This window comes from Pseudorca crassidens, chromosome 12 (assembly GCF_039906515.1).
Source record: "Pseudorca crassidens isolate mPseCra1 chromosome 12, mPseCra1.hap1, whole genome shotgun sequence".
NCBI lineage: Eukaryota > Metazoa > Chordata > Mammalia > Artiodactyla > Delphinidae > Pseudorca > Pseudorca crassidens.
The window spans coordinates 74,490,117-74,503,976 of NC_090307.1; the positions used below are offsets into that span (position 1 = coordinate 74,490,117).

Below are 13,860 nucleotides of genomic sequence, written 5' to 3' on the forward strand. Positions count from 1 at the left end.
CGGGGTCGAGCGCGGACAAAGGTCTCCCCAGACGCCTTAGAAGTGGGGCTTGAGTTAGTTTGATCCCCCGAAAAAGCTTGCATTTTCGACTCCCTCCCTCTTGAGCCTCTATTGGAATAGTTTGAAATAACAACAGCAATAATAGTCACAGTCATCCTTTATTTGCTTATTTCTGCCGCCTCGTTTATCCTTCACACCATCCCCTTAGGGGAGAGGATGGTCCCCTTTTGGCACAGAGGGAAACTGAAGCTCTGGGCGGTAATGAGTGGACAAGGGCGCACGGGCAGAGTGGGGATTCGTACTAGGCCACGGCGACTCCACAGCCTCTGCCTCTGCGTGTGGATATTCGACTCAAATCTGCGCCTCGAGTTAGCCCGGGCATCCAGTGCTTCTTGGGTTTCTCCAGGCTGTCCTCACGTTGTTTATTTATCCCGTAGCGGGCAGGGGAACCGCGTCTCCGCACCTGTGGTTGGAAGCCTTTCCGACCTACTGTTTACTTTCAAGAAGGAGCCGGGACTGCCTAGGCTGAGTGTACAGTACCTGGATTTCATTTTTCACTCAGGTGGGCTGTGACCTTGGCGTTGCTCCATGTCCCGAATGGTTTTCTTGTAGCACCTGGGCGCCCTTGCTCCTTTCTTCTCTGCCAGAAGTAAATAGATCAGCTTGCAGTCTCTAGGGGGGAAAATGTAATTTACAGATGTTAGTTAAGGTCATGGTCATGGTCATGAAACGTCTCAGTTTTCATCTCTCTGCGACCTGCATATATTGAAAATGTGTATTTTGACCGGTTCTAGTTTACATTGTAGTAATGTAGTTTACTACGTCACTAATGTAGCAGTGTAGTTTACATTGCTTTGAATGTCCCCGAATGACCTCCAATTAATTCAGAGGTTAAGTTGTAAGCGTTCAAAGCATTTGGGTTTATTTCTGTTAATCCTTAATGGAGTTGTCAGTAAATAGTGTAGGGGGGGTGGGGGTTGACGTGACAACCTCCTTTTGAAGTAACAGTCCTTTTCATCCAGGTATAATTTTATATCTTTAGAGTGGTTTGGAAAGAAAGTCTCCCTTCTGAAGCCTGGTGGAGTCAGTAAAGCTTTTAAAATAAAAGGCAGACTCATGCACTATGGAGAAAAAAGAGCAAAGACCTTTCACTAAAATAAAACATTTTTTTAAAATAGAGGTTCAGTTTGTCCTGGGCAGTCCTCAAAACCCCCTTTTTTTCCTTAGGAACTTGGCCTCTCTGCAGGGATTTTTGGTTAGCAAGTGTATCATTTCCCTAAAGAGTTGAGCTTTTGAGTTCTTTGCTTCAGGGTTGGTTGGTGACAATATTGCCACTCAAACGCCTACTGTTAGAGTTATTCAGAAAACCCAGGTAACTTAGCAGAAATCCTTCTTTTGTTAGGTTAATGTATTTTCCCTTTTATAAATGTATGGTATTTCTCAAGCCTGCTGAATTATAAGAGTCACCTGGGGTGAAATTAGAACCATAAAAGGGAAGAGCTGAGGAATTCTTGTTTTGTAACAAGTCTCCGGCGATTCTCTGATTGAATAAATATGGGCGCCTGTACCAGGTGATCTCACTGAATTACATAAAGATGGCCAATACTACCCTTTTTTCTTTTTTAAATGAAAGAATGTGAAATTCACCTGTTTCCATGGCTATATAGCACCTTATCATTTGCTTCTGCCTACGGAGAGCCTCAGATCGATTCTGATTTTGCAAATGGATCTGCTTCCCTGCTAGCAAGATTTCCAAAAGCCTCAACAGTTCCTCAGTCCTCTGGTTATAAAGGAAATGCAGAAAGGAGCAAAAACAATAGGTATATGGCTTTTCTGCTTGCTCTCTGGTTTGATGTAGCAGAGAATGTTCTAACTTGGGCTGAGTATTTCTGAAGTTTTGGGAGTTAAGCAGTAGATTATTTGCCTGGTCTGTTCAGAGCTAGGGTGCCCAAGGCTATGTAAGAAATGTTTGTTTGGGATGTTGATGAGCTTAAAACCAACTCAGTCATAACTGGGAAGACCAGTTCATAGGCAGTGTGTAGGAACTGTGCTGCTATTGAAGGATTAAAAACTACTCACTCACTTAGCAAGTTTAAAGCAGGCTTTGTTTGACCAGAAAGCAGCTTGGTATTATTACAGGCTATGACTCTTTCTTCTTTTTCCTAAGTTCTTGACTTTTGCTTTGCTTTTTCTAATTTTCCGGTAGTGAGGGGGCAAAGGGCGCATGGTCGGGAATATATGATTTGTAGCAATAAATAATCACTTCTCTTTTCTCCCACCCTGATTCACTGGCTGGTGTAGTGAACCACAGGGCGTATCTTTGAAGCAGAAACGTCAAGGTGCTTTTTCACGAATGATTATACTAGAACAACCCGTCTAGGCCACAGCGCCCTGGACTGTGTCTGGCACGCAGGAGACTTACAGGCTTAAAAAAAAATTTTTTTTCTTGCTTGGTCAATTGCAAAATCTAGTCAGGTGGCATTTTCTCATAAGAAAGTTCTCAACAGAAAGCTTACCCAGTATTCACTCCCCAAGGTTGATGCTGCCTCTAAAAGTAACTTCTGATTCTGATTTCCTAAGATGTCGGTTCCATGGCGCCGTGAAGCCCCTGTTTGATGTCTAAACACAGCTTCTGCAGATGGGAGGACAGAATGGGTTTTTTCTGTGGGAGATCATGAAAGTACGCGGGCCGTTGATCTCTTTTGCTCTTGTTAGCATGACTGATACGTGTATTATGGTTCTTTGGGAGTGCGCCTGTAGAGGATAATGCCACTTATAATTGTTGGCATACGTCTTATTTAATAAAAGGATGCTAAACCCTTGGAGGTTTCCAGGAAGGGAGTACTCTAAGGTTTTTATATCTTGATGGTACCCTATTGCTTCCGCTAGTTCAATCACTGCCCTGTCCTACTCTTCAGAAAGGTGGTTGGTAGCTAATAAATTCAGCCTTTTATGGAGTGGGACCCTTGAATGTGCTCCAAGCAGGTTGTTGGAGCTTTGTCCTCCCCTTTATAATAACTTAATTTAGTTGTTGTTTTGGCAATGTCTAGGCATTCCTTTTATTAATTTTTTTTTCTTTTGAGAATTTGAGTGCTGAAAGAATAAAACCCAGAGGCTTTTTTTGTCTGCGACTTCCCCAAAGCCAAATTGAGATCACTGGGTTGTAGGTTCCAGGGCTTATTTTAACCCGGATAAGGAAAAACTTGGTAACAGTAAGAGCAGTCCCAGGCTGGCCTGTCTCCTCTGATGGTAGAAAGTGCCCTTGACCCAGCTGCTGATGCAAAGGTTAAGAAGAGGTGAAGGGGGATTCACAAACCAGAGACAAGTCGGATTAGAGCTCTGAGGCTCACCCAGTGCCGAAATTCCATGGAGTTCTACACCTCACCGTAGAATGTCAGTGCCAAGTCCATGTACACAAGTAGCAATTTTTCTGTTGAACATGGACAAGCAAGTTTCTGTTGTTTTAACAAATTTAATTACAGCTAATCGTGATAATTCAGAGTAAAAAAATAAAATGCTTTAAAAAAACCCTTAAAATCCGGTATCAATTTCAATGTATGTATCTTGGCCGTGACCACATTGAAACTATTGGCCTGTTTTTCTATTTGGCTTCAGTTTAAAAACACAAAGACTTAAAAAAAAAAAACAAAAAACAAAACCCCAAAGACTTTAGAGACTAAAACAGGCTCCTAGAATAAAAATATTTTAAAAAGTTGGGTGATCTTGGCTACTTACATTGTTATAATGCTCCTTGATGTAACGCTCATTTATCCGGCCCTGAAAAACTATGAGATACTTCTTGAATAAAAAAAGACATATCTAATGGTTTGGCATAATCTTGACCTGAAGCATATTTTATTTTTGGAAAGTAAATAATCCCAGACATCTTAACATAACAATTCCATATGAATTAGAAGATTTAGAATCACCCATTCCCTGCAGACTCTAAATGTGATGACAGCACCCTAGGAGGGGGACTTTGTAATGGCTCAGCTGTGAGGCCAACCCGGGTTCAAGTCTCAGTGCTGCCCCTCCCTTCTGAGGGGAGTTTTGGGGTGAGTTATTCCCGTAATTTTGTTTCCCCATTTTGAAAAAACAACACCCCTCTGTCAGGGCTGTGTGAGGTGTGGAAATAGCGCCTGATGTATAGGAGATGCTCAGCCAGTGACGGGCTTGTGTTTCCAGGTGAGTTTGTATTCCTAAATGTTCTTAATTGTTCTGTAGCTAGATTCTGCTGGAGCAAATAAGGAATCAACTGAGTCACTCTGGGAAGCTCTCAACCTTTCAAATCAATAGTCTGGATTTACTACAGTTCTCTCGTGATCTGAAAGGTTGGACAGCCTTTTTCTGGCATCCAGGGAGACATTAGATTAGGCTCCCTCAAGATAATGCCGTTTTAGGTACGAAAAAAATATCCAAGATCGTTATCTCCTGCCCCAATCTGTACTTGTATCCAATCTAAGCCCTTTCTTTCATTTATCCACCAGGAATTCCCATTCAGCAATCAGCATGTGGGGAAGGCTCTTGCCTCTGAATTCTGTAATTGATTTAATCTGGCCACTTTGTGTACTTTGTCGTGTGTGTATATGTATATTCTCATTGTATATTGCTGCAGCCTCTAGATCTATATTATGGGTGCGATAAATATACCATTCCACAGCTCATCGGAGTCTACATTATTAGACAGAACTGTGACGATCGCTATTCTGTATTCTGTTTTCTTTGTATGTCTTTTTCTATTGGTTTCTAGCAGGCATCCTTAACCAGGGGTCTGCAGGCCACACACAGCCACAGACAGGCTTTGTTTGGGTCATGGGCTTTCTTTTTAAAAACTTGAATTAGAAGCCAGCATTTTAAAATCCTTCAAGCTGTGATTTCCAGCTTTTCTTGAAAAATCTGAAAAGTTGGCCGTGCTAGGCCCGCAATCCCAGGAGGGAGCCCTCGGCTCGGATGGCTCAGACTGAATGCCGCTGACGAACCCCCCACCCCCCACCCCCGTTAGAGGGAGGGTCACGTGCTTTCCAGTTTGCCACAGGCTCCACTACTCCTTATCGCCCAACCCCAAGGCCAGGGTCTTTGCCATTGGTCTCTGACCATGTTTTTCTTGGATCTTTGTTTTCTTATGATAATGAAGACAAAAGTAAAATGGTTTTCGTGCCCGTGATGCTGTCAGAACCTCAGAAAGATGGTCAGTAGCTAATAAAAAAAAAATAAGGTATCCTTTCTGGAAAACTTATTCTGCATGATGATGTGCTAAGTGCTTTGTACATCTTTCTTGGTCCTCACAATGGTGTGTGTGTGTGGGGGTGCGATTGCGCCCATATGAGACAGGAGGAAATAACTCTGATTTGGCTCACTTTAGCTCTTCTACCTGACCGTGTCAGGGGTTGGGGAAGAAGTGGTAGCGGGACCCCACCCTCCTACACTCCTGCCCTGAGTGGTTTCTAATGGGCAGGCCCTTTTAGGCATCTTTTTGAATGATGCATGGCTTGGGACAAGGCACATCCCACTGAGAGGGATGTAGGTACACCCCAGGGAATTGCTGGTCACCACACAGGTCCCATAGGTGTCATACGTTTAGTTTATGGGGTAGATTATAATAAAAATGAAGTTGAGCGAACTTTGTAACTGCTGAAGTGGTTCCAGCATCTCGGCCATCTGATCCATAAAAGGGAAAATTTGAACCCACCCTAAAAAGTTCAGGAAAATAAAATTGCTGTATGCGTTTCAATCTAGTGGGAAGGCTTCATTCTTAGTAAAGTATGCAAAACTGTCTCAATGTTTGGTATCCTGGCTGTGGTTAGATTTTATTCCAAATAATATACTATTTTGGACAGTATATTTTGAAATTCGTAGCGTTAAAACTTTTGACTGGAGTAACACCTTTTGTGTAGCAAACCAAGACGTGAAAAAGAATATTCTCTGCACACTTCAAGCCAGCTCTTTTTAATATCACAGACTGGTTTTGGAGGCTCCTCATTTGTCTACAGAAAGCTTTTAACAGTTCTTTGCTGAATAGAGAATCCAAACTTGGATTTTTTACTGTAAGTTTCTTTTTTCTGCAGACACCAGACAACCCTGAGTGGTTTTTAAAGACTGCTCAGAATATTCTCTTACTTTTATCACTACTGCACGTTCAGATCCTGTTCACCAGGAATAAAAAAGCAGTGTGTTCCCTTACTTAAAACCCCTTCCCAAGGTTCTGGGCTGGGTTGTTTTGTTTTTTTTTCCATACCTCTATTTGTGTCTATAGAGAAGTGAATGTAAAACAGTAGCACACAAACTTTTTGCTTTTTATTGCAAGGTAACAATCCTGGCTGTTTGTTTTAGAAATGGTAATGTTGTATCATTGTAACAAATTATACTTAAAAATCATTTAGTGTGAAATTTCAGATTAATCCCATAGGGACAGGATATTAACAATCACCCAGCCCTTTGGAACATACAGATGGTGAATCTGGGATTTACAATAGGAACAATCGCTGATTACATGCATGGGTGTAACGGACAAAAAGACCTCCACAACTTCAGCCTGGAGAAATGCAGTGGAGGTCCTAGCGCCTGACTTGTTTGAGATGCTCAGTCCCTAAGGATGCCTGCGTTTCATCACCTAGCCTGTGCCATATTCTGCAGCGCCTTCTGTGTGTTCTGAAACCTACCAAGTGCCTATGCAGAAGCATCCTCTCAGTGTGCTTAGCTTTAACTCTTGTAAATTCCACGAGAATTCCTGTAAAGAGCAACTTCATAGTGGGACATGCAGTGGGAATTTGGCAGATGTGCCCAGCCCAGAGAGCTGGTTATCAAAACCAATACCTGCTATTCACTAATTGCGGGGAAGAAAGTCATCCTGTGCTGCCTGGACTGGGGGCTAGGGAGGGTTCTCTGCTTCAGAAATTAATCTGCACCAGAAATGAAAAGGACTCCTAAAGATTGATACAATGCCCCTGATTTTGAAACTGTCAGTCCGCAGAGCCACAGACTGAAAACCCCTTGACATACTTAATGTTGAGAGTGAAAACGGCACCCTCGTACACACAGTCTTGAATCCAGACCACGTTACAGTAAGTGAGCAGCCAGTGTGTTCTTGGGACTCTGAACTAGGTAAGTAAGCCTGTTTTCTTTTTAAACTATTTGTACTCTTAAAATAACTGTTCACAACATTTTAAAATCAGAGCGTAGCCATTTCAGTGGTGATTAAGATTCATAGGCAATGTCTATATACAACCACATAAGTTCTCCCTCCAAATCTCTGGTTTGATTTCAGATGTAAAGGTGAGAAATAACTTTCCAATCAGGAGAATAAGTTGTCTCAGAAGAAAACCCAAAAGCCTGGATGCCTAAAAGAGTTTAAGGCAGTTCTCTTGGCTGTTTAGGATTTGTTTCTGAAAAACAAAGCAAAACCTTATATCCAGATGAACTGTTTATCCTAAGTATTGTTTCCAAACACCGTTTTGTTACAGAGCTCAAAACAAAAGTACGAGTGAACACTGTGTACGTCTGACTCCAGGAATTATCTTGCTTTTAGGCATGTGCACCCCACACGGGTTTTATTGCTTTTCCTGAACCCAGGGATTTGTGACAGAGATGGGCCAGCTGAGTGATAATGACCATGTCCTCTATTGGACCAATTAATTACCCTCCCAGAAGGGTTTGGCAGCCCCATCTTGAGGGGACGCTTGTAAGCTTCTCAGGATTATTCTAGAGCCAGCGTGGCAACTGGCTCTTAGCTCAGCTCTGTTTCTCAGGCGCTGGGGTGGATAGGACCTTGTTCAGAATGATCAATGTGGCCTTTATTGTCATAAATGTCAATGATATCAGTAACATTGAGGCAAGACTCATTCCTTGGAAAAAGCCTGTCAGGTTTGAAACATGTTAAAGTATCAAGTGCAGGATACATGGTTGTTGATATACTGTTTAGAAAAGCGAGGGATGGCCAAAACAAACAGAAAAATTGGAGTATAACCTAAAGTGTAAAATAAATATCCATGAGCATGTACCGACATGAATGATTGAAAAAAATCGATAAATGGGGGAGAAACGAGAAATATTCTTAACGGAAGGTCCCAAATAATGTATTTACATACTCTCTCCTCCAGGAGGCGGATATTAATTCTCTCCCCTTTCCTCCCCCTTCCCCACTGGGCTGGTCTTAACGACTCACCTCCGAATAACAGTGTATAGAGAGGGAAAAATAGTGACGTTACAGGGGAGCAGCCTGGCCCATACAACCTTAACCAAGTGATAAAAGTTAATGTCAGTGATGTCACGTGGATCCCACGAGTCCCTGAGGGGATGGGATAGGATGCGGCGAGATGCGCTTCACCTCTGTGGTATTCTTTCTAAATCTCTAACGTTTGCTCTACTGATGAAAACAGATAAACCCAAATTGAGGCACATTCTACGAAATACCTGACCCGTGCCCTTTAAACCTGTCATGGTCATGAAAACAAAGAACAAGAAACTGTCCCAGCCCAGAAGGGACCGGGTAGGGGTGACGACTAAAGGCAGTGTGGTGTCCTGGGTTGGATCCTGGAGGAAGAAGAGGACCTTAGTGGAAAAAAACTGGTAAAATCTGAATTAAGTCTGGAGTGCAGTTAATAGAAATGTCCCACATTTGGTTTCTTAGTTGTGACAACGTACCATGGTGATATGAAATAGTAATGGAGGAAACTAAGTGAGGAGCAGATGAGAGCTCTCTGTATAATCTTTGCAACTTTTCTGTAAGTTTAAAATTATTCCCAGTTTCTTTTAAATCAGTTAAATGACACATCCATGTTCACAGCGTTATGGAAAAGAGTCAAGAGGTGGAAGCAACCCACGTGTCCACCAGAGGGTGAATGGATAAACAGAACTTAATAGTATTCAGCCTTAAAAAGGAAGGAAATTCCGACGCATGCTACAACATGGATGAACCTTGAGGACATTATACTAAGTGAAATAAACCATCACAAAAAGACAAACAGTGCATCTTTCCACTTACATGAGGTGCCTAGAAACAGTCGAATTCACAGAGACAGAAAGTAGAATGGTAGTTGCCATTTTATGTGTTTACTCCACAAATTTTATGTTTTACCATAATTTAATAGTTTTTGAAAAATCAAGAAAATAACAGTCGTACAAATTATGAAAAGCCTTACTTACCATAAACAAGGCTAGAGAAGGATTCTCAGCCTTGGTGTTAACATTTGGGCTTGTTGATTCTCCGTTTGGCGGTGTGGAGCTGTCCTGCGCTTTGTAGGATGTTTGGCAGCGACCCTGGTATCTACCCACTGGATGCCAGTGACACCCCACCCCCCACGATGAAACCAAAAATATCTCCAGTGATAAATGACTCCTGGGTTTCAGGGGCAAAGTTGCCCCTGGCTGAGAACCATTGGACTATTGTAAGACTGGGGAGGAAAGGGACAGATTGAAAAAAACAAAACCTTCACTGTCTCATATGGTAGTCAATAGCCACATGGGGCTATTTAAAATGAATTAAAATTTAAATTTGTTGCTTGTTCATTAGCCACATCTCAAGTGCTGGGTGGCTACCATATTGGGCAATGCAGACCCAGATCATCACGATCGTTATAGGAGGTTCTACTGACGGCACTGTTCTAGATGTTGAGTTTATTCACTGTATTGGTTTTCATCTGTTTGGTGTGTGTAACTTTTAAGTCCTTTACAGGCTCTCCGTGCGTACGATGCTGATGGTGAACGATAGAGCAGACTCACCCTTAGCCACGCTGATAACTGTTAACCAAGCTGCCCCTGGTTACCTGCTCAGAACTGTCCCAGTCAGGAGAAAACTAAGGGGGACAGAAGGCAAAATAACTTGAGCTGAGCTTACCCATCTGTCAATGATCATAGGACACAGCATGATCTAAGAGCTCCTCATTGCCTCTCTTAAGTTAGGACAGAGCCCTCCATCAGCTGAAAACAATCCTTGTTAGCAGTCCCTCCCAATTCTGGCCATCTTGGTATCTTTCCCACCCAGCTGGGTCTAAGGAGCAAAGAAGCAGATGGAAGCCAAGGTCTGTTGGTCCCAAGGGCAGAGGGTAGAAGGAATGTGCATGTAGTTGGATGTTGTGGATTACGTCTTGCAAGCACATAGAAAGCACTCCTGGATTATCTACTGTAGGTCTACTCTCCTCTCTTAGACAAATAAAAACTAGCTGTTACTATTCAAACACACCTTTAGGTCTCAGAATCAGGAAATGCAGGCTTCCTCCTTCTTTTTTCCAAGACCTTCAGACAGGGTCTTCTGGTGAAAGGATAGCTCCCTAGGATCTGACACTTGGCAAGATCCTGGGTACAAGAGCAGTCCAGTTAGTTGCCTGTTTTTCTTTCCAAATAATCTGCCTTCCGGTTGTCCAGGACAGTGTGAAGCCATTCTTTTATGCTCTTATCTCATTCCTTGTTGGTGTTTTAAAATTCAGTTGTTAAATCACCAATACCTTGTTTATCCACCTGATTTCCTCTGGTCTGGAAAATAACAAGAAAGAATTGGGCTCCTTGTGGGAGAGGGGCCTGGAAAGGTGTGGGATGGGGTAAGGTGTCTGTAGAACACTACGCCAGTAAAATACACTTAACAACACTGTGTTACACAGTTAAAAATTTAAGAGGGTAAAACGCATGTTAAATGTTCTTACCTCAATCAGTCAATCAATAGACACATGTTATATGCCACTAAAAAGAATGAGATGTATCCAAAACTTTTTTTAGCTTTTTTGAGGTATAATTGCCAATTGTAAGATTTAAAGGGTACAATGTGATGGTTTGATAAACATAGATGTTGTGAAAGGATTCCCCCCCATCAAGGTAATTAACAAATCGCCTCACATACTTACCTTTTTTTGTATGTGAAAACATTTAAGATCTGCTTTCAGCAAATTTTAATTATATAAGACAGTGTTATCAACCATAGTCACCATGTTTTTCATTAGATCTTCAGACTGTTCATTTTGTAGCTGAAAATGTGTACCCTTTACCAACCTCACCCTATTAACCCCAGTCCCCAACCCCCGGCAACCACTTTTCACTCTGTTTCTTTGAGTTTGTCTTTTTTTTTTTTTTTAAGATTTCACATGTAAGTGATACTATGCAGTATTTGTCTTTCTCTGTCTGGCATACTTCACTTCACATAGTGTCCTCTAGCTTTATCCATGATGTCGAAAATGGCAGGATTTCCTTCTGAGGCTGAATAATATTCCATTGTGTATATATACCACGCTGAGTTTATCCATTCATCTGTCAACAGACATTTGGGTTGTTTCCGTACCTTGGCTGTTGTGAATAATGCTTCAATAAACAAGGGGGTGCAGATATCTCAACAAGAGAGTGATTTCGTTTCCTTCAGAAGTGGGATTGCTGGGTCATACAGTTCTATTTTTAATTTCTTGAGGAATCTCCATACTGTTTTCCCTAGTGTCTGTATCAGTTTACATTCCCACAAGCAGTGCACAAGGGTTCCCTTTTCCACACATTCTTGCCAGCATTTGTTATCTTTTGTCTTTTTGATGAGAGCTATTCTAACAAGTGTGAGATGATACCTCATCATGGTTTTGATTTGCATTTCCCTGATGATTAATGATGTTGAGCATCTTTTCATGTACCTGTTGGCCATCTGTATGTCTTCCTTGGAAAAATGTCTATTCAGGTCTTTTGCCCACTTGTTAATTGGGGTTTTTGTTTTTTGCTGTGAGTTGTATGAGTTCCTTGTATATGTTGGATATTAAACCCTTATCAGATAGGAGGTTTGCAAATATTTTCTCCCATTCTGTAAGTTGCCTTTTCATTTTCTTGCTAGGTTTCTTTGCTGTGCAGAAGCTTTTTAGTTTGTTTCACTCCCACTTATTTTTGCTTTTGCTGCTTTGCTTTTGGTATCAAATCTAAAACATCATTGCCAAGACCAGTGTCAAGGAGTTTATCCCCTATGTTTTCTTTGAGGAGTTTTACAGTTTTAGGTCTTATGTTTAAGTTAATCCATACTGAGTTGATTTTTTTTTTTTTTTTGTATGGTGTAATATAGGAGTCTAGTTTCATTCTTTTGCACATGGCTGTCTAATTTTCCCAGCACCATTTATTGAAGAGATTGTCATTTCCCCACTGTATATTCCTGGTGCCTTTGTTATAAATTAATTGACCACATACGTATGGGTTTATTTGCGGGCTCTCTATTTGTTCCATTGATCTGTGTGTCTGTTTTAATGCCGATACCACACGTTTTGACCACTATGACTTTGTAATATAGTTTGAAATCAGGAAGCATGATGCCTCCAGCTTTGCTTGTCTTTCTCAATATTATTTTGACTATGAGGGTCTTTTGTGGTTCTGTACAAATTTCAGGATTTTTTTTTCTATCTCTGTAAAAAAAAATTTTTTTAAAAGTTGGAATTTTGATAGGAATTTTGCATTGCATCCGTAGTTTGCTTTGAGTAGTACAGACATTTTAACAATATTAATTCTTCCAATCCATGAACATGAAATATCTTTCCATTTATTTGTGTGTGTAATTTATTTCAATGTGTTGTAGTTTTCATTGTACAGATCTTTCACCTACTTGGTTACATTTATTCCTAAGCATTTTATTATTTTTGATGCTATTGTCAGTAGGATCATTTCCCTAATTTCTCTATCTGATAGTTGTTGCAAAACACTTTAATGGAGAATAGTTTTAAAACTTTGAAAGATCCAGAAACAAGATGAGAATAAATGGAGAGAGAGGCAGCTTTTCATGCATGAGATAATTTATTTATGGTGGTAAAATAAGTAAAATTTACCATCTTTTTTTTTTTTTTTTTTTTTTTTGCGGTACGTGGGCCTCTCCCATTGCAGAGCACAGGCTCCGGACGCGCTAGCTCAGCGGCCATGGCTCACGGGCCCAGCCGCTCCGCGGCACGTGGGATCTTCCCGGACCGGGGCACGAACCTGTGTCCCCTGCATCGGCAGGCGGACTCTCAACCACTGCGCCACCAGGGAAGCCCAAAATTTACCATCTTAACCATTTTTAAGTGTACAGTTCTGTAGCATTAAGTACATTTACATTGTTGTATAACTGTCACCACCATTCATCTCCAGAATTCTTTTCATCTTCCCCAACTGAAACTCTGTACCCATCAGACACTAACTGCCTTCAGTCTCTGGCCACAAGCATTCTTCTCTCTCTCTCTCTCTATGAATCTGACTCTACTCTATGCCTCACTTGTGCTTTTGTATCTGGCTTATTTCACTTAGTGTAATGTCTTTCAGTTTTAGCCATGTTGCAGCGTGTGTCAGCGTTTTCTTCCTTCTTAAGGCTGAGTAATCATCTTCTGTCTGTGTGTGTGTGTAGACACACCACATTCTTGTTTATCCATTCATTCATCAATAAACATTTAGATAGCTTCCACCTTTTGGCTGTTTTGAAAAATGCTGCTAGGATCGTGGGTGTGCAAATATCTGATTGAGTCCTTGCTTTGAATTCTTTGGGATATATACTCAGAATTGGAACTGCTGGATTGTATGATAATTCTATTTTTAATATTTTGTGGAACTTCCATACTGTTTGCCATAGCAGTTGTACCATTTTACAGTCCTACCAGCAGTGCACGAAGGTTCCAGTTTCTCCACATCTTCACCAACACTGGTTATTTTGTGTGTTTTTTTAAAAAATTATAACCATCCTAATGGGTGTGAAGTGATATCTCATTGTATTTTGATTTGCATTTCCCTAATGATTTGGAGGTGATAATTTAGCATTGTAAATATGTCAGTTCTCCTTAATTAAACCATTTGATAAAATTCCAATCAATTATTAATCCATACTCTTAAGGCATAATGAAAGCACACATGAACAGTGAAGAAGAATAGAGACCCAGAAATGCACTCATGCATGTG

The 13,860-nt window shown here is 41.1% G+C and overlaps 1 protein-coding gene across 7 annotated transcripts in view; it reads left to right on the forward strand.

The window, feature by feature from the left end:
• The window catches only part of MYO1H (myosin IH), a 143,650-nt gene that overhangs the window by 28,851 nt on the left and 100,939 nt on the right, over positions 1-13,860 (forward strand). For 6 of the 7 annotated variants that reach the window (XR_010933280.1, XR_010933281.1, XM_067700502.1 and 3 more), the window contains exon 2: positions 6,964-7,101. The exons of the other annotated variant lie outside the window; for it this stretch is intronic. The gene's annotated coding sequence lies outside the window, so the exon portion shown is untranslated. The remainder of the gene's footprint in view (positions 1-6,963; positions 7,102-13,860) is intronic. 7 annotated transcript variants of the gene reach the window in all.